At 36.4% G+C, this 22,540-nt stretch overlaps 1 protein-coding gene across 1 annotated transcript in view; it reads right to left on the bottom strand.

Moving 5' to 3' along the window:
- NAALADL2 (N-acetylated alpha-linked acidic dipeptidase like 2) overlaps positions 1 to 22,540 on the bottom strand; it is a 1,375,347-nt gene that overhangs the window by 1,060,441 nt on the left and 292,366 nt on the right. Inside the window, exon 4 of the mRNA XM_063602605.1 lies at positions 19,915 to 20,023. The gene's annotated coding sequence lies outside the window, so the exon portion shown is untranslated. The remainder of the gene's footprint in view (positions 1 to 19,914; positions 20,024 to 22,540) is intronic.

Below are 22,540 nucleotides of genomic sequence, written 5' to 3'. Positions count from 1 at the left end.
TAAAATACAAAAATTAGCTGGGCATGGTGGTGCGTACCTGTAGTCCCCGCTGCTTGGTAGGCTGAGGCAGGAGAATCGCTGGAACCCAGGAGGCGGACTTTGCAGTGAGCCGAGATCATGCCACTGCACTCCAGCCTGGGTGACAGAGCGAGACTCCAACTCAAAAAAAAAAAACAGAAGAAGAAAAGTTATCTCTATTTTCATCTCAGGCCAACCTTGAAGAAAACCATAGCATCTCTTTTGTTTTCCAATGCTTCTAAGTCATATTTAGTTGTTCAAGTCTCTGGCTGAGCATCTAACCAGAGTACTCCTTCACTTTAACACCTCCTCATCTCAATTATGCCCCAGCCTTGCTCATTGGCTACCTCAGCCATGATATCCCTGTACTTGGTCTCACTGCTACCACCTACCCAAAATCTTTCACATATTTTTATGCAGAACAAATGTGCTTTGTCTTACCTTCTCTGGACATGAGTACATAAGTCCAAGAACTTTGCAAGCAAAATGATCTTCAAATATTGGGACTACTTCTGCTTAGCAAAGGCAGTTGATGGTAACTAACAACAATGTTAACATCAACCACAAAATTTTGTTGCATTCAAGGAGTTTAGAGTCTAGAAGGAAAGGCAGATATGAATACTGCATACTGACAATTATTTTGCAATTAATGCTAACATGGAAATAAACTGGAGGCATTACAGAGACACCAAAATGTAAGTTTCTTTTTTGTTTTTTTTTTTTGTCTATAGGTGTCAAGAAACATGTAAAAGGAACTGTTTAAAATCTTATAAAATGGAGAAAGAAGTTTTTCAAGTACGGATGGTTGAGAAGGGGGATCTAAGAAGAAAGAAGAACATGTGCAAAGGCAAGAAGATATGCGAAGCCAGAGCGTGTATGAGAACAAATAGCTCACTGTGGCTGCGAGATCAGGAATCAGAGCAAATCAAGTGCTGCGGCTCTTTACTGTGTACCAGCTTTATTTCAAAATTCACCTACTTCTCTGACCTTATGTGCTGCTTCTCCCTCAGTGCAAAGATCTCTATCTGTTCATGACAGAAGTCTGTGCAGGCTGCACATATTTAGGCAAAACTGGATAAGATTAATTTAATAGTTTCATCTTAATTCTGCTCTGAGATTTCTCAATTTAACTAAATAACTTAATACTATTTGGCAGCATGCTTTGCAGAAATTTTTTTAAAGCCATTATAAAAATAATGATTTTGCTAAAGAGTGTACATAGTAAATACAATTATTCCAGTAGATGGAGCAGAGGTGACATTGGAATAGCTGAATATTGCCTGGCCTAGAATATATAGGAGAAGTCCAGACACTCAGCAGAGCCACGAAATAGAAAAAGCACATTTGAGAGCAAAGACAGAACATTACTGAATACTGGTTGGTTAATTTGGACTTAGAAAATTTCACATCCTATTCAAACTGAAGAAGAAAACAACCTGAGGCAAATACCAAAATGATTCCTTAAACAAACATTTGTATTTTAGAACAAGAAAGCTATAATTTTGATTTGTTTAAAAGTCTCACTGCAGTGCTTTACAATCATTGTACGTAATACAGGCAAGGCTAAAATTCTTAGTGGAACCTCTAAATGCATGGCTACTTCAGTCTCCCGCTGATAGTAATGTGTGTGTTTCTTCCCTCCCAGACCGTTCATGAATTGTGTGATTGCCTGATATGGAATTATTAAGAAATAGATCAATAAACACAGCAGGCTATGGGCTTAAAACCTCTGCCTACACAATGGACCTATGCACAAAGAAATTGCAAAAGCAAAGAGCTAGCCTTGCAGATTTGTATTGGGAACCTATTAGCAAGTGAAATTATAGACATTAAAAGATAACTATGGAGAAGTAGATATTTTGAATAGAAGTTCTAACTATTATGTATCAGGTAAGCATCTTAAATTTGATTAAATCTCTTAGACATTTATTGAAGTCAAGGATGAACTCTTTGATTTACGATTTTATGCAATAAGTGTTATAAGGAAATAAATTCTAATAGTTTTGGGAAAGAGGAAATGTGTCCCTCTTCTCTCGAGAAACTACAGTGTGGCTTGCTCTATGAAGTTCTTTGGCAATATGCAGAACTGGAGTATTCAAAAGGCAAGCTATATATATGTTAAGGACAAAGCAGAGGTGGCTCGAAATTTTTTATTAAAGAGTATATTTATTATTTCACAGAAATGTATCAAGGTTAATATCAAGGAAAAACAAAACTTTGTTACATATTAATTTCACCAGATTTCTGACCAAATAAGGACATTCATTAGCCACATACTTATAAAATCTTAATTCAATGCTTAAGAGTATTGTACTAGCCCGTTCTCACACTGCTATAAAGAAATACCACTGAGACTGGGTAATTTATTTAAAAAATGAGGTTTAAAATTTATTTAAAAAATGACTCAGCTCAGCATGGCTGACGAGGCCTTGGGAAACTTACAATTATGGCAGAAGATGAAGGGGAAGCCAGGCACTTTCTTCAAAGGCAGAGGAAGGAGAATGAATGCAAGAGGAAGTACCAAACACTTATAAATACATCAGATCTCATGAGAATTCACTCACTATTACGAGAACAGCATGAGGGAAACCGCCTCCATGATCCAATCACCTCCACCGGGTCTCTCCCTTGACACATGGGGATTATGGGGATTATAATTCAAGACGAGATTTGGGTGGGGACACAAAGCCTAACCATATGAAGTATGAATAAATTTAGTTTTGCCACAATCTAGTTATATAAACTTAAAAAAGGTATTTACCTTTTCTAACTCTGTTTTCTCATTGCAAAATGAAAACAATAAAACCTATCACAAAGAATGGTAGCAAGGACTAAGTGATATAAAGCATTTAGCTGCCATTATTAATGAGAGTATCAGCTCTTGAGTGGGATGAGACTGAAAGAAAGATTAAAAACCACAATTATAGATGTTAACCCTAAGTAAGCACTTTTAATAATATTCATATTCCAACTCAATCCATTCTACAACACATATTAATGTTAAGCGAGCAAATCAAAATTCTCAGTCTTAAAAAATAGTTCATAGTCTGGATCCAGTGGTTTATTCCTTTGATCCCAGGCATGATGTAGCCTGCTTTGAGAGGCCAAGGTGGGAGGATCACTTGAACCCAAGAGTTTGAGGTTACAATGAACTACAATGGCCAGCCTGGGCAAGAGAGTAAGACCTTGTTTCTTTAAAAAAAAAAAAAAAGATATCTCTGTAACTTTGCATATGTGGAAATATACTTTCCTTATTTTATACTTTGTTAATCTTCATTCACAAAAAATAATGAATTTCTAAGAATTTATTTAAATGTGAAATAATTTATGCATTTAAACCATAAAATATTTTCATTACATTTTACAAATTCATATTTTATTATACTTCTGTGTAACCTTCCTGATACGTATTTTTAAAACATATATGCATATTTAAAGAAAATACAGAAAAAATATTTTCTGAGTATTTCCAGTTTCTCATTAGAATCCCTACCAAGGTAATAACTACAATCTTTTTACTACCTTAAAAAAGACGTAACAGTTAGCAGAGGCTTCCATACATGAAATTGAATGTCTTAGCTCAAGCTGCCATAACAAAATACCATAGACTGGGTGGGTTTAAAAGTAGGAATTTGTTTCCCACAGTTTGGGAGGATAAAAGTTGAGATCTGCTGTCAGCATAATTGGGTTCCTGGGAGGGCTTTCTTCCTAGTTTATAGACTGCCACTTCCTTATTTTGGCCTCTCATCTCAAGAAGAGAAAGAGAGCTCTGATGTCTCTTCAGACAAGGACACTAATCCCATTATGAGGGCCCCACCCTCATGACCTCACCTTAACCTAATTACTTTCCAAAAGTCTCATCTCCAAGTGCAGTCACATTGGGGGTTAGGACTTCAACATATGAATTTGGAGGGGACACAATTCAGTGCATAGTGGCGACTTTGCTGGAACAAACAAAGGGTGACCATTGGCTGGGTAGAGAGCAGGTGTAGTAAGCTCTAAGCTTTCTCTCACACATACTATTCAATTCTGCCATTAATTCCTTCTTATCCCCCATCCCCTCCCAACTGTGGACAGAAGTTGCATAGCTGTCTGGTCTCTCAGATCACTCCTACTTTAAAAAGTATGATCTTGAGATGCAATATTGGCCTATATCCCAAGAAACCAAAAGAATTAAAGCCACCAATGTAAAACTTGGAAACAAAGTTAAAGATTATAAAGAGTAAGGACGTTCAAAACTACCATGGTCATTTAATCCTCCTGACTAATTTTAGAATAAAATCCTTAAGAAAAAAAGGGGATCACCAGGAGCAGTGGCTCATGCCTGTAATCCCAGCACTTTGGGAGGCCAAGGCGGGTGGATCAACTGAGGTCAGAGGATTGAGACTAGCCAGGCCAATGGGGTGAAACCCCAACTCTAATAAAAATACAAAAAAATTAGCCAGGCATGGTGGCGCATGCCTGTAATACCAGCTACTTGGGAGGCTGAGGCAGGAGAATCGCTTGAGATGAAGCCACTGCACTTCAACCTGGGTGTCAGAGTGAAATTCTGTCTCAAAAAAAAAAAAAAAAAAAGAAAGAAAGAAAGCAAAAAGGGGGTCAACAAGAAGGTAAATTTGTTAGCAAATTATTAGAGATACGTACACAAAACACACATGCACAAATATAAAAATGTTAATCATACATCTATCACAAGTCTTATATGTATAGAAAAAGTTACTATTAGAATACATACTATTAAATGTGTATAGGCCTTCCATCATCTGGCTCAGTTTAATCTACCATTAGTATCCCATTGAAATGTTCAGTTCTAGCAAAAGATGCCATGCTATTTTATATCTTTACACATAACTAAATTTTTTGTATGAAATATGTGACTCCTACTTCTGCAAAATACAATTCTTAAAAGTTAAACACACTGCTAAGGAAATTACTATTCTCAAGTCCATAAAAAATTAACAAAAATAAATCACACAGCTAACTTCAAGAGAGAAAAGGAATGGGATATTACACAAACAAAACCAAAATAAAGTGATAAAAAAGAAAAGGAGATAAGAAGAAAACTGAAAGCTGGTTATGTGAAATAAAAAAAAAATCACTGGCCTATTTTTTTTAAATAAAATAGAAATACACAAAAATAAATTATAAACGATTAAAGAAACCCACAGAGTTAATTTAAGAGTAATAATCAACTATTTTGCTAAACAATATACAAGTAAATTTGAAAACCCAAACTGAAGACAATTTTCTAAGAAAATGTGCTTTACCAAAACTGAATTCAAGAGATAAAAACCTAAAAACTTATTTACATAGAAGAAATGGAGAAAATTGTCAATTAATAAGTGCAATAGCAGCAGTCCAAGATGGTCTCACTGGAAAATTTTTTAAAGCCTTTAAAGATCTGGGCCGGGCGCGGTGGCTCACGCCTGTAATCCCAGCACTTTGGGAGGCCGAGACAGGCGGATCATGAGGTCAGGAGATTTGAGACCATCCTGGCTAAAACGGTGAAACCCTGCCTCTACTGAAAATACAAAAATAGCCGGGCATGGTGGCGGGCGCCTATAGTCCCAGCTACTCGAGAGGCTGAGACAGGAGAATGGCGTGAACCCGGGAGGCGGAGCTTGCAGTGAGCCGAGATCACGCCACTGCACTCCAGCCTGGGCGACAGAGCGAGACTGTGTCTAAAAAAATAAAAAATAAATAAATAAATAAAAATCTGGCAATTTCAATGCTTCTAAAATATTTTCCAGAATATGAATTAAAGAAACCCTCCTCGTACAATAAAATTGCGCACGCGCACACACACACACACATACATACATAATCTCTAAAGTCAATATCACTTATGAATAGCATAGGAAATATCCTAAGTCAAATATTATTAGCAAACACAATGTAAGCGTACATGAAAGTTATTAGATATGCGTCATGATCAAGTGAGCTTTACTCCAAGAATTAATGAATTTCCAATACTAGGAAATCCATTAATAACTTTTTTTTTTTTTTGAGACAAAGTCTCGCTCTGTCGGCAAGGCTGGAGTGCAGTGGCACGATCTCGGCTCACTGAAACCTCAGTCTCCCGGGCTCAAGCAATTCTCCTGCCTCAGCCGCCCGAGTCGCTGGGATTACAGGCGTGTGCCACCATGCCTGGCTAATTTTTGTATTTTTAGTAGAAATGTGGTTTCACCATGTTGGCCAGGCTGGTCTCGAACTCCTGACCTCAGGTAATCCACCCGCCTTGGCCTCCCAAAGTGCTGGGATTACAGACGTGAGCAACTGCGCCTGGCCATAAACTTTTATGATATTAATTTACATTAATACTTTTATAATATTAATAGACCTCAGCAAAAATATTTCTTTTCATATATGCTGAAAATCTGTCAAAATTTCATAACAATTTTGGACTAAAATACACAATAAAATAGGATTAGATGAGAATTTCCTTTATATGATATAATATATCTGGATTGGCCCAAAATTTGCTGTTGTGCTTAATGGAGCAACACTAGACGCATTACCAACAAAACCAGAAATAAGGCAAAAGCACACTATCGTCACTATTATTTGACTCCAGTAATTCCACTGGAGATACCAGCCAAAAATAAATAAATAAGATTTAAAAATTATATATTTTGGAAAGCAAGGGGTACAACTATTATAATTGAAGACAACATAAAAATATAATTGCACTTATAGAATATATGTGAATATATGCATACAATTGGCATATAGGGCTGACTGGAATCAAACATACTGAGAGAAAAAAAAGGTTTTGAGAGAGCTGTATTTCCAAAGTGACTGCAGCTGTATGAGATACATGAAAGATCTCTAAGCTCCCAACTTGCTATTGGCAGGAAGTAGATTGAGAAAGCTGCTAAGAGAGCAATGAGTGGATACTTTCCAATGCTTTATTTACATAATTAAGAAGAATAATAGGCCGGGTGCGGTGGCTCACACCTGTAATTCCAGCACTTTGGGAGGCTGAGACGGGTGGACCACCAGAGGTCAGGAGTTCGAGACTAGCCTGGCCAACATGGTGAAACCCTGTCTCTACTAAAAATACAAAAATTAGCCAGGTATGGTGGCACACACCTTTAATCCCAGCTACTCAGGAGGTTGAAGCAGGAGAATCACTTGAACCCCCTGGCAGGTGGAAGTTGCAGTAAGTGGAGATTGCGCTACTGCATGCCAGCCTGGGCAACAGAGCAGAAGTCTGTCTCCAAAAAAACAAAATAAAATACAAAAGAAGAAGAAGAAGAATGGAAATGAAATATCCTTCAAGAGAATAAAGCCAAGATCCATGGTGCACAAAAACTGGGAAGCCATATCCAAAGAGCAGAACCAGGACCTAATTCAAGGTAATTTTCCTAACTTTAGGACAATAGGCTGGCAATATTTGCCCAGATAAAATTTAGAATTGCTAAAGATCTCTTACTGCTATATAGTGCCCATTCTTATCTTTTATAAATAGCAGTGATTATTGCCAAGTGGGACAACATTTTAAAAGTCTGTATTTGCATGTATGTCCATAAAGATGCATATAAAACTAACAATAGTAATTACTGCTTTAGCTTGGGCAAAAACTGGAAAGACTGGAGACATGGTGGAAAGAAAATAGGCTTTTTTCTGTAAACCTATTTATATTTGTAATTTTGGGAACCATGGGAAGGCAGTCCATGTTCAGAAAATAAAATGAAAAATAAAGAAGAATTTTAAAAATTTCATAGGACTTCATAATTTCTGGAAAAGGGGTTTAGAGAAAGAGACATTAACATAATGATTCCCATGTTTCTGGTTTGATCAACTTAGTGCACTATGGCAAGACAGAAAATATATTTTAAGCAGAGATACGGGAAAGAAAATTACATCTTAGGTATGTTGAGTGCCAATTATATCTAAAGCTATCTACCAGTCTTAGGGTGAGGATTGTATGGCATTGTCCAGATTTTAGCACTAACATTCCTACATCCTGGGAAACCCAACTCACCTCAAAATGCAAAATATTACAATTTTCAGCAATGGATGCAGAACCTTAAGGGAAAAGTACAAAACCCATATGACAGCCCAAGTATGGAGGCTAAAAGCAACATTCTATTATACTTAGCTTCAAATGGATATGTCATAGATTATCCACTTTTTTGCTGTTTTTTTTTCCTAACTACTATCATTGGCAACCATAATCTGCCGTTCACAGAAATGGAAAATCCATTCTTGCATCATTGTGAGTGATGTGATTTATGTATTCAACTAAGTGCATTCTAATCATAAGCATTAACAATCATTTTAGACATTGCCTGTGGATTTACTATGTGCTTTGTCTTGAGGTAATGCTAGTTTAACATTCTGAATATTGTGGCTATGTTTTCTAAGAGTTCAAATGATGAAAATGAGAATGATTACAAACAGATGCTAGCATCACCCAAGCAACCGTATTATTTTAATGACATATGGAAAGATACATGTAACTGGTTTAGAGAGGCAAGTAACCACAACAAAGCATCCTACACAATAGGCAGAGAGAAAATTGGGATTAGGCATGGTAGAAGAGGGGATGTGAAAGCATATAGGGAGATTAAATGTTATAAGTCCTGGATGAAACAGGCAAGTTTTCTAAATTAGCCAAAGGTTGTTTATTATTATTATTTCCATCAAAGGCACCAATATTTTTGAAAATAGCCAATGAAGTAGTTTATGGGTATACCTTAAGAACAAATATGCATGCTACACTCAACTTGACTATTTTTTAATAAAAATGAATAAAATTACATTTACTAATTCAGAGGTTACAACCATGTAGGAAAGCAAATAAGAAAATGTTGGTAATAGATGTGTTGGCTTGTTGCATTGTAGACCTGATTTAGTCAAACCTTGTTAACAATCATGCTTTTTACACTATATCAAGAGGTATCTCAATAATGAAAAAATGCTCACCCTGGTTCTTAGTGGCTCTGGTATCAAAAATTGAGTTTCATATAATCTTCTAGATTCTAGTAACATTTTATGAAACTACCGAAAACACAAAACAATGCTGGCATCTTTTCCAAATAATAACTAGACTTTGCTCATTGTATTAGTCTCCTGGTGCTACTGTAACAAATCACCACAAATGTAGTGGCTTAAAACAACATGAATTTATTCTCTTACAGTTCTTGGGTTCAGAGGTTTGAAATGGATTTCACTTGATTAAAACCAAGGGGTCAAGGCTAAAAATAAAGGTACCAGAAGAGCTGAGTTCCTTTCTAGAGCATCCAGGATGAGAATTGGTTTTCTTGACTTTCTAGCTTCTAGGGGCCACCTTCTAGTGGCCTCTTTTTTTTAAAAAAAAAAAAATGTAATTTATTTTTAAGTTCTAGGATACATGTGCAGGACATACAGGTTCTTTACATAGGTAAACATGTGCCATAGTGGTTTGCTGCACCTACCAACCCATCACCTAGGTATTATGCCCTGCATGCATTAGCCATTTATCCTAATGCTCTCCCTCCCTCCACCCCCATGACAGACCCAAGTGTGTGTTGTTCCCCTCCCTGTGTCTATGTGTTCTCATTGTTGGGCTCCCACTTATAAGTGAGAACATGTGGTGTTTGGTTTTCTGTTCCTGTGTTAGTTTGCTGAGGATAATGGCTTCCAGCTCCACCCACGTCCTTGCAAAGAACATTATCTTGTTCCCTTTTATGGCTGCATAGTATTCCATGGTGTAAATATACCATATTTTCTTCATCCAATGCATCATTGTTGAACATTTGGGTTGAGTCTATGTCTTTGCTGTTGTGAATAGTGCTGCAATGAACATGCACATGCATGTATCTTTATAATAGAATGATTTAATATTCTTTTGGTTATATACCCTATAATGGAATTGCTGGGTTAAATGGTATTTCTGGTTCTAGATCTTTGAGGAATCACCACAGTGTCTTCCACAATCGTTGAACTAATTTACATTCCCACCAACAGTGTAAATGTGTTCCTATTTATCCACAGCCTTACCAGCAGGTTGTTTCTTGACTTTTTTTTTTTTTTTTTTTTTGAGATGGGGTCTTACTCTGTCACCCAGGCTGGAGTGCAATGGTGCAATCTCAGCTCATTGCAACCTCCACCTCCTGGGTTCAAGTGATTCTCCTGCCTCAGCCTCCTGAGTAAATGGGATTACAGGTGCACACCACCACACCTGGATAACTTTTATATTTTTAGTAGAGACATGGTTTCACCAAGTTGGTCAGGCTGGTCTTGACTTTTTAATAATCACCATTCTGACTGGCGTGAGATGTTATCTCACTGTGGTATTGATTTGCATTTCTCTGATGAACAGTGATATGGAGCTTTTCTTCATATGTTTTTTGGCCACGTAAATGTATTCCTTGAGAAGTGTCTGTTCATGTCCTTTGCCCACATTCTGATGGGGTTGTTTGGCCTTTTCTTGTAAATTTGTTTAAGTTCCTTGTAGATTCTGGATATTAGGACTTTGTTGGATGCATACATTGCAACAATTTTCTCTCATTCTGTAGGTTTTTTCTTCACTCTGATGATAGTTTCATTTGCTATGCAGAAGCGCTTTCGTTTAATTAGATCCCATTTGTCAATTTTTGCTTTTGTTGCAATTGCTTTTGTTGCTTTTCTCATGAAATCTTTGCCTGTGCTGTTTCCTAAATGGTATTGCCTAGATTTTCTTGTAGGGTTTTTACAGTTTTAGGTTTCACATTTCAGTCTTTAATCCATCTTGAGTTTAATTTTTGTATAAGCTGTAAGGAAGGGGTCCAATTTCTCTTTTCTGCATATGGCTAGCCAGTTTTCCCAGCACAATTTATTAAATAGGGAATCCTTTCCCATTGCTTGTTTTTGTCAGGTTTGTCAAAGATCAAAGGGTTGTAGATAGGTGGTCTTATTTCTGAGATCTCTATTTTGTTCCATTGGTCTATGTGTCTTTTATACCAGTACCATGCTGTTTTGGTTACTGTAGCCTTGTAGTATAGTTTGAAGTCAGGTAATGTGATACCTCCATCTCTGTTCTTTTTTCTTAGGATTGTCTTAGCTATATCAACTCTTTTTTCATTTTATATAAATTTTAAAGCTTTTTTTTTCTAATTCTGTGAAGAAAGTCAATAGTAGTTTAATGGGAACACCATTGAATCTATAAATTACTTTGGGCAGTATGGCTATTTTCACAATATTGATTCTTCCTACCCATGAGCATGGAATGTTTTTCCATTTGTTTGTGTTCTCTCTTAATTCCTTGAGCAGTGGTTTGTAGTACTCCTTGAAGACATCCTTGACATCCCTTGTTAGCCATATTCCTAGGTATTTTATTCTCTTTGTAGCAGTTGTGAATGGGAGTTCATTCATGATTTGGCTCTTTGCTTGTTCATTGTTGGTGTATAAGAATGCTTGTGATTTTGGTACATTGATTTTGTATCCTGAGACTTTGTTGAAGTTGCTTATCAGCTTAAGGAGCCCTTAGGCTGAAACAATGGGATTTTCTAGATATAAGATAAGGTCATCTGCAAACAGAGACAGTTTGACTTCCTCTCTTCCAATTTGAATACCCTTTATTTCTTTCTCTTACCTGACTGTGCTGGCCAGAACTTCCAATACTATGTTGAATAGGAGTGGTAAGAGAGGGCATCCTTGTCTTGTGCCAGTTTTCAAGGGGAATGCTTCCAGCTTTTGCCCATTCAGAATGATATTGGTTGTGGGTTTGTCATAAATGGCTCATCATATTTTGAGATATGTTCCATCAATATCTAGTTTATTGAGAGTTTTTAACATGAAGGGAGGTTGAATTTTATTGAAGGCCTTTGAGATAATTATGTGGTTTTTGTCTTTAGTTCTGTTTATGTGATGACTTACATTTATTAATTTGTGTATGTTTAACCAGCCTTGCACCCCAGGGATGAAGCTGACTTGATCGTATTGGATAAGCTTTTTGATGCACTGCTGGATTCGGTTTGCCCATATTTTACTGAGGATTTTCACATCAATGTTCATCAGGGATATTGGCTGAAGTTTTCTTTTTGTTGTTGTTGTATCTCTACCAGGTTTTGATGTCAGGATGCTGCTGCCATCATAAGATAAGTTAAGGAGAAGTCCCCAATATTCAATTGTTTGGAATAGTTTCAGAAGGAATGGTACCAGCTCCTCTTTGTACCTCTAGTAGAATTGTGCTGTAAATCCATCTGGCCCCAGACTTTTTGGTTGGTAAGCTCTTTATTACTGCCTCAATTTCAGAACTTATTTGTCTATTCAGGTATTCGACTTCCTCCTGGTTTACTCTTGGAAGGGTGTATGTGTCCAGGAATTTATCAGTTTTTTCTAGATCTTCTAGTTTATTTGTGTAGAGGTGTTTATAGTATTCTGTGATGGTTGTTTGTATTTCTGTGGGGTCAGTGGTGATATGCCCTTCATCATTTTTTATTGTGTCTATTTGATTCTTCTCTCTTTTCTTCTTTATTAGTTTAGCTTGTGGTCTATTTTATTATTTTTTTCAAAAACCAGCTCCTGGACTCGTTGATTTTTTGAAGGGTTTTTTGTGACTCTATCTCCTTCAGTTCCACTCTGATCTTAGTTATTTCTTGTCTTCTGCTAGCTTTTGGATTTGTTTGCTTTTAATTCTCTAGTTCCTTTAGTTTTGAGTTAGGGTGGCGATTTGAGATCTTTCTAGCTTTCTGATGTGGGCATTTAGTTCTATAAATTTCCCTCTTAACACTCCTTTAGCTGTGTCCCAGAGATTCTGGTACATTGTACCTTTGTTCTCACTGGTTTCAAAGAACTTATTTATTTCTGCCTTAATTTCATGATTTACCTAGGAGTCACTCAGGGACAGGTTGTTCAATTTCCGTATAGTTGTCTGGTTTTGAGTGAGTTTCTTAATCTTGACTTCTAAATTGATTGCACTGTGTTCAGAGAGATTATATGTTAGATTTCAGTTCTTTTGCATTTGCTGAGGAGTGTTTACTTCCAATTATGTGATCAATTTTAGAGAAAATGCCATGTGGCACTGAGAAGAATGTATATTTTGTTGTTTTGCAGTGGAGAGTTCTGAAGATATCTATCAGGTCCACTTGATCCAGAGCTGAGTTCAAGTTCTGAATATCCTTGTTAATTTTCTGTCTCAATGATCTGCCTAATATTGACAGTGGGCTGTTAAAATCTCCCACTATTTTGTGTGGGAGTCTAAGTCTCTTTGTAGGGTCTCTAAGAACTTGTTTTATAAATCTGGGCGCTCCTGTGTTGGGTGCATATATATTTAGGATTGTTAGTTCTTCTTGTTGAATTGATCCCTTTACCACTATGTAATGCTAGTGGCCTTCTTAATCTTCAAAGCAACCAATGGCTGCTTGAGTCGCATATATCACATCACTCTGACATGAGTCCTCTCTTTCCCTCTTTAAGGGACCCTATAATTACATTGGGCCCGCCTGGATAATCCAGGCTATTATCTCCTATTTTATAGTCATCTGATTAGCAACCTTAATTCCATCTGCTACCTTAATGTCTCTTTGTCATGTAACATAACATATTCACAGGTTCCAAGGATTAGGACTTGAACATCATTATGAGGCCACTATTCTGCCTACCACACTCATCTATCTACAGGTTTGGCAGACAGTGTGAGTATAAATTTTGACAAACTTAATCAATGTATAAACTTCTGACCAAAGAAAATGCAAAAAATATCTCCTGCTAAATACCCTGCACTCCTTGTATACAACACTGCTAAAAGGGGAGTGATTTGTCTACCTGTGATATTGAGAATTACATAATGAAAGCTTTTATTCATGTTTCAATTTCCTCAAAATGTACAGAAGCACATGATGAGATTCTAAATTTATATAAATGAAAAAAAAATACGTTCTTTAGACTTATGCCTGTAAGATGGTTATTATTATTACTGGCTGTAGAAAAGGTGTCAAAACATTGGCCAGTCATAATTCACTTTCAAAGTATGAAACTAAACATAATATTCTATTCTAATTTGGAAATACATTGAGGATAATAATGAACAAAATATTAAAATAAAATGGACATTATATGCTGTTTCTCTAAAAGAGTTCAATAAATCTTTAATAATGGAATCTAGAAAAGAAAGAACTAATGACATCTGAGTTGTTTGAGGTTAAATTGTGGCAAAAACACATATTCTGATTCAAAACTGCAAAATTGTTACCAGAAAAGTATAGCCAAGTTAGAAGACTTTTTCATTATTTATTTACTAAAACTATAATTTTATTTGGAATCCAATTCGATTTTACAAGTTCAAATGACCTGTGTGCTTTAAGACCGTTTTCTCAGAAACAGAGAGGTTTAACTTACAATGGTATAAAATGTGCTCTGGAGATGTTTAAATGATGGATATTTTAGACAGGGATTATCCATTTGGTAAATTCATAGAAACAAAAGACCCGGTTGAGAAACAGCTGGTCTACTGAAAGAAGCCTGTAGATATAAAGTGGATAGACAGATCGGGACTGTAATTCCAACACGTCTAAACATATGCCACTTCTTGGAAGCAAAATCCTAAGCAGTCAACTTATTTCGTTGATAGGATATTTACTTTGATGTTATCACATCAGATTGATACCAGGAATTAGTGAATGTGGGCTTGATGAGAACAGAGCTACAAATAAAAGTGAATTATATATTTGACTATATTCACCTTTACTATTACATAAAAGGAAAAAAGCGTGACCCAGAAGCTGCAGGCAGTTCAGAGCAACACAAAGAGTAAAAATATCCTATTGTATGATGAGACACAAAAAAAACACATCATTGTTATTTTGTATTAAGTAACAGTCCTTTTGTATTTACATTCTTGCTTTATATTCTCATATTTGTCTATCTTAAAAATTCATAATACACCCTACAAAATTTAAGTATCTAATAAAAGTTTTAAATACTTAAATGCATTAAAAAACAGAAACATCATTAAAATATTGTTATATTTTTCTCACACATATCATTTGTTTAATCCTCCTGTTAATTATTAATAGGTGTCACTTTTAAATATCCTAGTGTAATTTTGTTTAAATAGAGCAATTATGTAACAGAAAAGTAAATAATATGACATAATACATACTTTCAATAAATACTCTTTTTTGTGCTTTAAATGTTAAAGTATTGCATATGCATATGATTATTTCTTATATGTTATTTGTTATATGTTGACTTTTTTGGTCTGGCATGATATGAATAGGTACTAGGTTGGCTCTAAAAAACTGACCACACTATTATTTGACCTGAAGCCCATGACTGATCTGGGCTGGAAATAAACTGATGTAAAAAACAATAATCTTACCTAAGAATTCTTTTATTCCCAGTTATTTACCAATACAATATGACTCTGTATTGTAATGTTTTTGTATCCCCCACTAGACAGTGAACATCCCGAGGAAAAGTATGGTAGCATATTCACCTTTATTCTGCCACTACCCAAAATAGTATCTTAACACATAATAGGCTCACCATAAATATTTTTATTAAATGGTCCTTGAAAAATTTTAAAGAGTTTTATTTAAAATGTTAGTATGTTACCTATAGTAGAAATATTTTATTATGAAAGAGAGAAATAAGAGTGAGTTTTACATCAGTACCACCTTGAATTAAAAGGTGAACATTCAGTTTGAAAAAAATCAATTTTAGAAACAGTTCGTTTGGAAAGAATAATATAAAAACATGTTCCAAGGACAAGAAGGCAGTGCATACACAAAAAGTATAAAATGCATTCCATGTAAGTTAACAAGAGACCATATGTCATATTTGCAGATGAAATATTACAGATTTATTCCAGCTATATAAGGAAATGGAAGCCGCTTGTGTAAAGACAGTTTTCAGCATCAAGTACTAAATGAATTGCTGTCAAACTTATTAATATGGTTAAAAGTTGATATCTTTGAAATTTATAGCAAGAGCTATATGCAAAGATCTTCAAAAACTTACAAAATTAGGCTAACAATTTATCTATATAAAGCCAAAAAGTTAATGAGTTGGAGTTTTTCCCCTTTAAAATATTACTTAGCTCTTCATGGCTTTTTATTCACTATATGAATATTGTTTTTTCTTTTATACCTTTAGAAAGAAAACCGCTACAAGCTTGTCCTCTGAGAGGGACACAAGATTCTTAAAAATATAAAAAATAACAACATAATTTCAGTTTCAAGGATAGGTTATAATAATACAAAAATTACCATTTCTACCTGAAATAGTATATTACATTTAAATATTTATTTTACCTAATTAAGTGGTATACTTTGTTATATTATTTAAGTGCATTATGTAACTGAAGCCAAAAACATTTCAACAATTTTATCAAAATGCATTTTAAACAAATAGACTGAGTCTTCCTAAAAAAGTCAATCTCATGATGAGTGAATTCACTTCAGAAAACATTATTTAGGTAAAATTACATTGAGGGAGGGATGAACTTAAGGACATTATGAAAAGTACCTCAAGACATTTGCCATCAGTTTTCTTCTGTATTTTCTTCTGTATTTGGATAAGACTTAGAATATCAGCAAGACTCTACCTAAATCCATTGGTTCAGAAATGTACAGATCATGAGTGCTGTAAGATTGTATATGAAACCAGCTTTTATTTTCCTATTGAATTATCACCATTAGACCATTTAACTGTTCTAATTTATTCACTGGTTTGAACCCAAAGCAAAGACTACCTCTTAAGGAAAATAAAACAGCAAACAGTACATTCTGAGATAAATCAAATTTATTGGATAGTTTAGTGAGAACTTTTTCATAAAAATAAGAATTCCTATAATTTAATCTACCCTAGTTTAAAGAGACTCAAGAAGTGGTAGAAAATTTCTGGCAGCATAAAAATGGCTCTAACTAGCCCCAGCATCTAGACACTCACTAATATGTGATTTCTAATTACTTTTGTAGTTTGTCACTGTTTAGCACAATGAAAGCTAATTGACCAGAAAATTTTGCTTAGATTATACTTAGCTATGGCTAAATTTTTACCGTTATTATTCTGGTTTCTTTGTGAATATGTCAACTTTACTGCCTCATTAAACTTTAAATTAGATTTTGATAATAAGAGTATTTTATGAAATTTTTCAAACAACTGCAATATTCACACAGGAGCTACAGTACTCTTAAAGCCACTGTCACATTTTTCTAAATTTAATTCATACTCATTCTTTCTGGATTATTAAAAACAATGGCACTTTGATTTTAATTAAACACTTCATTTGAAAGCCATGACTAATAAATGTCAAATGCTAAAGGTGAATTTATGTTAAATGGATATCAGAAGATTTTTCATAGCATGAAAGGAATTCAGGTCTGAGGGTTTTTAGTTTTACAATCACCAATAAGGAGTACAGACAAGAAAGGTAAAATTAACTACCTCAATCTAGATGCTTGTGTTAATTTATTTTCATGTTGGGAATCAATGAGCTCAACAATGGGTTCAGTGGGTGAGGCATTCCTTAATTCTCTAAGCCTCAAAAGACAATTTTTTTTAAAAATTAGGTTTGTTGCTTACATGTCCACCTTGCCCATATGCATTATGTTTTAACAAAATATTGAAAATCAGCATATGAATGTATTTCTTAAAGAAAATGCTTAAATCACACTGGTACTTTTTGAAGGTTTGTTTTGTTTTACAAAATGCTTTTATAAAACAAGGTAATAAGATACAAGTTGGCATCACTAGAAAGCCTCCTTAAATAGCTTTACTTTAACTGCTAACATTTCATTTATATGTTTATTGTTATTTTCCACAGTGTGTGGAATCTTTGGAAGACAGAATGAATGTTTATTTAAAAAGAGCTAATACTTTTTGCTAATACAAGATGTAAGTCAGTCAAGAAATAGATGTAACCACTTCTGATCAGTTTGACATTAATACTGAAGTTCTCCTGGTTGGCTTGGCTATCAAAGAACTGGAAAGCAAATATTCAAAATCATTACAACATGGCCAACATGGCTGGACTATGACATCCAAAGCAAAAGCCTCTTAAAATGTTATTTGGGGAATATAATTAAGTCAGTAACAGCTTCTACTAACACATGGAAAAACCCACCTAAAAGACATTGCATGCTTTGTATAATATACTCAGTTCTCAAAATGATCACACTTGAAGTAACTCAAATCTGTCTACATACGATCATGAACTGAAAAGCTCTATAAGTAATAAAGGTAAGAAAAAAGACAATGGAAGGGCCCAAATGAAACCACAGAGATCCTAGCTCCTTATAATTCTCTCTTTATCATTAGAATAACACATGTGACTCTCTAAAATCTTCATCCGGTTTTCTTGTAGACATAAATTCTGATTTAAACTGAGCCAAAACATTAGACAAGATTCTAAGAGTATACTGTCTTGGCCAACTTCGCATCTTCCACTAAGCCTGTTGCCTAATTGCCGTTACCATCTGATAAAATGTACTTATTTTCTCAGGTAAAATATAGGTTCAAAAGGCAGTAAAATGTGAAAAAAAAGAATATACTCCACTGCTGTAAAAAATAAAATAAAGGAAAATAAAAGTGTAAGAGTTGATGAAGTTAGAATATTATGCTAGAAAATATACCTATTTAAGCTACCAATTTAATTTTTTTCCATATGAAGAAATACTTTCGTTAGACTGTTGATAAAAAGAAAATACAAATTAAGAAATAAGCTGCTAATCAGTAATTTACAGGCTAGTTTTATTCTTGGATGTCAGTCCTAGAGTTGAAGTTCTCATTCTAGATAAATAATTTTTTAAGCCTCAGAAAAAAGATTAAACTGATGCATCATGTAATATTGCATTTTATGGTCAAAAAGTAATTTTTTCCCCAAATGTACTATAAAATTCAAAGAAATGCAAACCAAAAATGGTTTAATTTTTACTTATTTAGTTTTAATTACTTAGAAAGTAACAGAAATGGAGCTCAACAAATGCTAGGCAATAAGTGTTTACATAGTAACAAAATTCTATAGACATGTATCGAGTGGAAATAACCTTAGAAATTAATTCAATCTCAAGGCCAAATTCAACCCTCCCTCCTCTCTACCCTTTTCCAGGGCTCCTCCCCAACTTATTTCTTTGACCATTTTAAAACACTTGAATCTTAATGGCTTCATAAGAGGCACAGTCTCTTTCCCCATAGGCCTACCAGCTTTTACTGTCTCACACCCAGCCACTTCCTAAATCTGCATTACTTGCCTGACCCTCCAAGGCATAGGAATTGGCCACCTTTCCCTTATTTAATCTAACTCCTTACATTTGAAAGCAAGAGATGACTCAGAAAAGTTAAAAGATTTGTCTATGTTCCTGAAGTGTGTTGGTGGTTATACTGGCTCTGCTCAAATGTCTCAGCTCTTAGTTCTATGTTATTATTTTGTGCCTTTCCATTATCCACATCATCTAAAGTTTTATACGTATTAAGCCATAATGTATGAACAGAAGTTCACAGTCTATATATGGCCGTGTACTGAGAAGTGTTCCAAAAGGTCAACAAATCTGTATGAACTTGGAATAAAGAAGTTATGCAAGCCATGTGGTATCATGGCACCAACTGCATTGTTGTGATTTTTCAATAAAAATCACTAGGCTGACTTAATCCAAAAACATGACTTAATCTTATTAGTTATAACATTTACAATTATAGACAGAGAATTGATACACACCAAGACAAGAAGACTGTACCAATTTCAACAGCCACACAGAAATTAAAATATTTATATAATGCTACCCAAAGAAAATGGGCTTAAACCCATGAAATAAAAGATGAATAAAAATTGGAATACATAAAACTTTGCCACAGAATAATGCTTGCAGTCTTCTTTTTTCAAAATTAGCAGCTATTGGCACACTATAGAAATACATGAAGTCACCTTATTAAAAGTTGATTCGAGAATAAAAGTCCTACAATCTAATTAAAATAATTAGGTCTTACTTCAATTGAATGTTCCTAGTGCAACTGGAGGGCTTCTGCAGGTTACAGGAGACTGACAATCTGGACCCAGGGCTCTTCATCCAGGTGCCTAATAGTCAATGCTCATTTCCTGTTCATAAATCAAAAACCAGAGTTAAATTGGGAACCGCATCAGATAATTTATCTATTGTCTCTTGAATTTTGTTCTTTGATTAATGCTTCTTAGCATAACTTTATCAGTTCCTTTTATTGTAAGCAGACAAATTTTTCACTTCTTTTGGAAGTCAACAACGTATAGACTTTTTATTTTTAAAGCATACCATTTTACCTTAACAACAAATGTATACAAAAACACACAAATACTTTTCTCCCTTGATTTCATTTTTCCATGTTTACATTTCAATCAATTCGGCAAGCATAAATTGCACACTTTGTGCCACACACTGCTAAACATAACAAAAGATAAAGCAGGCCAGGCACAGTGGCTCACACCTGTAATCCAAGCACTTTGGGAGGCCAAGGCAGGAGAAATTGCTTAAGCCCAGGAATCTGAGACCTGCCTGGGGAATATAGAGGTGTTGGCAGCAGCAGCCCATCTGGAGAGGTTGCTGCCATGACACTGGCTACAGTAGGGGAGGCATGGCTAGGGCTGCATGCCCCATGGCCTGGCAGGAGCCAGGAACAGGTGGAATCTCCACCCTCCTGAGTTGGCAGGGCAGGACCCCCACCCTTCCAGTCACAGCTGCAGCTGCCCATGCTTTGATCATGGAGCAAAGTTGAACATTGTTGCAACCTGGCTGGGTGTGCGCAGGCTTGGGGCAGCACTGACACACAATCACCCTGCTGCCTTGGCCCTCTCCAGACTTTGGGCACCAACAAGCACAGGAAGAAGGCTGAGAGGGGGCTGAGGGAAGCTCAGAATAGGACTGCAGGGGCCCCTCAGCACAAACAGCCTGGGTGGCAAGGGAAGACAGACAGGCTCCTAGGTGGAAAGAGGCGGCTCCCCAGTAAAACTGCACCTTAAAGCCAGGATGGCCTGAAACCTGGGGGCTGGGCTGATGGACCAGAATGGGAACTATGGTGCTTTTTCCAGGCCGACGAAAGGCTGCCCATGAGCCAATCAGTATGCACTTCCTCCCCACTGAAGCCCATAAAAATCCCGGACTCAGCCAGACTCAAGGAGATGACAGGACAACCTGCCTACAGACAGGAACTCCAGGGTCTCCTCTCTGCTGAAAGCTGAAGAGATGATGGGACAACCAGCTGCGGAGAGGAGCTACCCACTCCAGGGTCTCCTCTCTGCTGATAGCTGAACACTCCTTGGGACACCCTGCCTGTGGAGAGGAGCTACCCAATGTGGGTCTTCTCTGAGCTGTTCTGCTGCTCAATAAAGTTCCTCTTCACCTTGCTCACCCTCCATTTCTCTTCACACCTCATTCTACCTGGACACAGGACAAGAACTCAGGACCCACTGAATGGCAGGGGTAAAGGAGGTATAACACTAACAGGGCCGAAACATGCCCCTTGCTCGCCACATTGCAGGCAACAAGAAGGAGAGAAGAAAGAAGAGAAGAGCTGTGGACCTCCTAGACCTAGGAACTCCCTGAGCCAGGGCTGTGACACTCTCTCTGGGGCTCTGAGGTCCCTGGTATCTCCAAGCTTCCAGGCATCACCGTGTTCCCTGGTGCCAGCCATGGAAGCAGCTTGCAGTACACCTGGACCAGCTGCAGCCTCACAGGGAGCCAGCAACCAGGCCAGTGCCTGGAGCTGCCCACCCCACTGCAGCCAGTGTGCTTGGTCAGACCCCATGCTTGCTCACTCACACACCCCTCACCACTCTGTTCACTCTTGGCAAGCATGGGATCCAGGCCAGTAGTGTGAGCCAAGCGCAGCCTGCCAGGTCAAGTGGGCAGAACGAGCCCAGTGGACCTGAGCAAAACTCGGGCAAAGGCGCTGCTGGCCAGAGGTTTCCAAACAGAAAAGCATCACCCTGAGGATCCTGGAACAGTGGGACCCTATCTCTACAAGAAATAAAAATAAAAAATTAGCTGGGCATGATGGTGCATGCCTGTGGTCCCAGCTACTTGGGAGGCTGAGGTGGAAGGATCACTTGAGCCTGTGAGGTAGAGGTTGCAGTGACCTGTGATTGCACCACTGCACACCAACCTGGGTGACAGAGTGAGATCCTGCCTCAAAAACAAAACAACAAAAAAATATGAAGGAGAAAATACATAACTGGAAGGAAGTAACTTAGTATCTCTTTGGGAAAAAAGGATTAAACAAAGGAAGAGATGTGTATTAGAAAGATTATATCTAAGACTGAAAGCTTCTCTCTTCATATCTGTATGGTCTTGGATAATTTCTGAATCTCTAAGTCTCAATTACTTCACCTTAAAATTAGAATGAAAACAGGAAACTTGCAGAACTATTGTGAGAATTAGAGACATGGTATGTAATGTGCCCCACACATTGCCCAGCATGTATTAGGTGCTCAATAAATGACTGATATAATTATATGTTATTTTAAGATATTGAGTCTTTTCCTTTTATAACTTCCAATACCAAGATTGGTTATTCTACATTTCATATTAACAGGCTGTGATATTAAGTAATAATGCTATGAATTATGAAGCTACTTATTTGTGCT

This window comes from Pan paniscus, chromosome 2, assembly GCF_029289425.2.
Source record: "Pan paniscus chromosome 2, NHGRI_mPanPan1-v2.0_pri, whole genome shotgun sequence".
NCBI classification, from domain to species: domain Eukaryota; kingdom Metazoa; phylum Chordata; class Mammalia; order Primates; family Hominidae; genus Pan; species Pan paniscus.
Note: the sequence above shows the minus strand (reverse complement) of the source record. Positions and strands in the feature narration are given on the sequence as shown.